Here is a 4,377-nt window from a genome sequence, read left to right on the forward strand (position 1 = left end):
TGAGATGCACCCCCCAACATACACACACACACACACACACACACACTCACACACACACACACACTCACTCACCAGGAAGGCACAGACCAGGGCCTGAGCTTTAGCCCTGCTCACTACACATTACCATTCCCATCCAGGTAACTTACAGTGTCCAAAGGAATATGAGCTCATGAGAAAATAACTATACATTTAAGAAGCAAAACAGCTATAACATAAATCAGAGACCATAAACTGAACAACTTACATCAGAGGAAGCAGAATTAATGGACTAAGACACAAAAAAAATTTCCAATAAGCATAATAAATATCTTCAAAGAGATAGGCTATGGGTAATAAGTAATGAAATAAGCAGTTATTTTAAAAAACGAATTGGAGATACAGGGTCCAACAGGAAAATGCATACGGAGAAGGAATTAGCGAGTCAGAAGATAAGACTGAGAAACTCCACTAGAAGACACCAAGAAGGGACTAACAGGGGAAACATTTAGAAAATATGTGTATAGGTATATACATAGAGAGTGAGAAAAAGAGAAATGGCATCATAAGTTATAATGCTAAATCACTGATTTATACGATACAGTGACTTTGAAAATTGGCATCTCAAATACAGAGGAAAAGTCAGTGAGGAAGTTACTAAAACCAGAAAAAGGTATTATAAGAAAGAAAAACTATAAACCAATATAAATATTGATTATATTAGATATAGATATAGATAGATGTAAAAACTCAACAAAATTTTAGCAAATTGAGTCAAACAATATATGAAAAAAATAATACATGACGTCCTAGTGGGATTTCTCCCAGGATGGCAAGGTTTAACATTCAAAAATTAATCAGTGTAATTCATCACATTAACAGCCTAAAAAAACCCAAACTATATTAACATCTCAATAGACGCAGAAAATGCATTTGACAAAAATCCAAGATCCAAAAATCCAACATCAAATGGACCCTGAAACATATTCAAGAATGTTCATAGCTACATTATTAATAGTAGTTCCAAACTGGAGCTACAAGTCTCTGTCAACAGTAAAATAGATAAAAAATATTTTGGTATATTTAAACAATGAAATATATATAGCAATGAAAATGAATGAATCATAGGTAATGCAGCAATACTGACTACACTCATTCTTATGACGTAATATTGATCACGAAAAGTCAGATTTAAATATATTAAATTAAATATATTAATATAGGGACTTCCCTGGTGGCGCAGTGGTTAAGAATCCACCTGCCAATGCAAGGGGCACAGTTTCGATCCCTGGTCCGGGAAGATCCCACATGCCGTGGAGCAACTAAGCCCGTGCGCCACAACTACTGAGCCCGCATGCCACAACTACTGAAGCCCATTAACCTAGAACCCGTACTCTGCAACAAGAGAAGCCACAGCAATGAGAAGCCTGTGCACCAAAACGAAGAGTAGCCCCCGCTCGCTGCAACTAGAGAAAGCCCGTGCACAGCAACAAAGACCCAACACAGTCAAAAATAAATTAAATTAATTAATTTTTTTTTTTTCGGTACGCGGGCCTCTCAGTGTTGTGGCCTCTCCCGTTGCAGAGAACAGGCTCCGGACGCGCAGGCTCAGCGGCCATGGCTCACGGGCCCAGCCGCTCCGCGGCATGTGGGATCTTCCCGGACCGGGGCACAAACCCGCGTCCCCTGCATCGGCAGGCGGACTCTCAACCACTGCACCACCAGGGAAGCCCCTAAATTAATTAATTTTAAAAAATAAAATAAAATGAACAAAATGAAGCAACTGAGTTTCCCTGCCTCAATTTACTCTTGTTTCAGTCTTCCGCTTGTAAGTAAATGGCAACTGCATCTCTCAAGCTGTTCAAGCTGAAAATTTAGGGCCAAATTTAATCCCCTTTTTTCTCTCATTCTCACATCCAGGCAATCGACAAATCTTTTGACTGTACCTTCAAAATATTTTCAGAATCTCCACACTTCACAGCTCTGCTGCTACTGCCTGGCCTAAGCCTCCCATCATTCGTTCCTGAATTGCTGCAATAGCCTTCCACTGGGTGCCCTCATTTCTTTGTTTTTACACTTGCCGTCCCCTTTTCAATCTGTTTTCCACAGTAGCCAGAGTTGATAACATGAATGAGTGTTGGGTGGTGTCACTCTTCTGCTCACACCTTTCAATACAAATCGCTCTCACTCAAGGTGAAAGCATAGTCCTTGCAATGGCCTGTCATGTGTAGCCACCATCTCTCCAGCCCTCTCAGTTTCTCTAACCTCATCTCCTACTACTCACAGCCTTGCTTACTTCCCTCCAGTACACTTGCCTCCTCGCTGTTCCTTAAACGTACCAAGAGAACTCCAGCCGTAGCTTCTGCATTCGTATGTTTCCATAGTCTGGACCACTCTTCCCACAGATCTCTGCAGGCCCCTCTACATTACTTTCAAGACTTTTTTCTTTTTGGCTGCGTGGCTCATGGAATCCTAGCTCCCTGACCAGGGATCGGACTTGGTCCCCCTGCAGAGGAAGCGCCGAGTCCTAACCATTGGACTGCCAGGTAATTCCCTGCTTTCAAGATTTTTAAATGATACTTTTTCAGAGACACCTTCCCTAACCACCTCCCAAAAGGGTCTCTCATATACTGCTGGTGAGAAGGTAAATGGTACATCCCCATATATAGCAAAATTGGAATTTTATATACTCTTTGATCATCTAATTCCATTGCTAGGAATATATCTTTTTTTTTAAAATTTATTTATTTTTGGCTGCGTTGGGTCTTCGTTGCTGCGCGCAGGCTTTCTCCAGTTGCGGCGAGCAGGGGGCCACTCTTCGCTGCGGTACGCGGGCTTCTCTCGTTGTGGACCATGGGCTCCAGGCACGCGGGCTTCAGTAGCTGCAGCACACGGGCTCAGTAGGTGTGGCTTGCGGGCTCTAGAGCGCAGGCTCAGCTGTTGTGGCCCATGGGCTTAGTTGCTCCGCGGCATGTGGGATCCTCCAGGACCGGGGCTCGAACCCGTGTCCCCTGCACTGGCAGGCGGATTCTTAACCACTGCGCCACCAGGGAAGCCCAGGAATATATCTTAACATATGTTTGCATGCATACAACGATGTATTTACAAGGTAGTTCACTGCTGCACTTCTTGAGGTAACCCAGATTGCAATCAGCCTAAGTGCTATCAATAGATGACTTAGTGATAATAGAATATTTATGCTGCTGGAAGAAAAAAAGAAGGATTCCAAGGTATATTTTACATGGAAAAAAGCAAGAAGCAGGCAGTGTAGTACTACCATTTCTGTTGGAAAAGAAAACTGGTAACAGCAGTGGGAGGGATATTGGGAGGCTGGAGGACTGGGGTGGAAATGAGGAGGCAGGTACTTCTTGTATTTTGAACTGTTTGTACATATTTCTTTTTCTTTTTCTTTTTTCTGGCTGCTCCACCTGGCTTGCAGGATCTTAGTTTCCAAACCAGGGATTGAACCCTCGCCCTTAGCAGCGAAAGCGTGGAGTCCTAACCACTGGACCACCAGGGAATTCCCTGTACATATTTCTTATTCAGAAGATTAAATTAGGGACTTCCCTGGCGGTCCAGTGTTTAAGACTTTGCCTTCCAATGCAGGGGGTGCGGGTTCGATCCCTGGTTGGGGAGCTGAGATCCCATATGCCTCTCGGCCAGAAAACCAAAACATAAAACAGAAGCAATATTGTAACAAATTCAATAAAGACTTTAAAAATGGTTCACTTAAAAAAAAAAGACTTAAAAGAAAGATTAAATTAAAAAAATGTAAAGTCCTGAAATCACATTCATGGTTTTGAAACTTGAAAAAGCTGGTCATTGCTCAACACTGTGAATACACTAAACACCACTGAATTTTTTTAAATTTTAATTAATTAATTAATTAATTTGGCTGCGTTGGGTCTTCGTTGCTGTGCACGGGCTTTCTCTAGTTGTGGCGAGCGGGGGCTACTCTTTGTTGCAATACGCGGCTTCTCACTTGCGGTGGCTTCTCTTGTTGCGGAGCACGGGCTCTAGGCGCACGGGCTTAAGTAGCTGTGGCACGTGGGCTCAGTAGTTGTGGCTCGTGGGCTCTAGAGCGCAGAGTCAGTAGTTGTGGCACGTGGGCTTAGTTGCTCCGTGGCATGTGGGATCTTCCCGGAGCAGGGCTCAAACCCGTGTCCCCTGCATTGGCAGGCGGATTCTTCACTGCACCACCAGGGAAGTCCAACACCACTGAATTTTAAACATTAAGATGGTTAATTATATTGTATACTAACGCATGTATGTGGAATCTAGAAAAATCGTACAGATGAACCATTTTGCAAGGCAGAAATAGAGACACAGGTGTAGAGAACAAGCGTATGGACAGCAAGGGGGGAAAGCGGGGGGTGGGCGTGATGAATTGGGAGACTGGGA

The sequence above is a fragment of the Globicephala melas genome, chromosome 1 (assembly GCF_963455315.2).
Source record: "Globicephala melas chromosome 1, mGloMel1.2, whole genome shotgun sequence".
NCBI lineage: Eukaryota > Metazoa > Chordata > Mammalia > Artiodactyla > Delphinidae > Globicephala > Globicephala melas.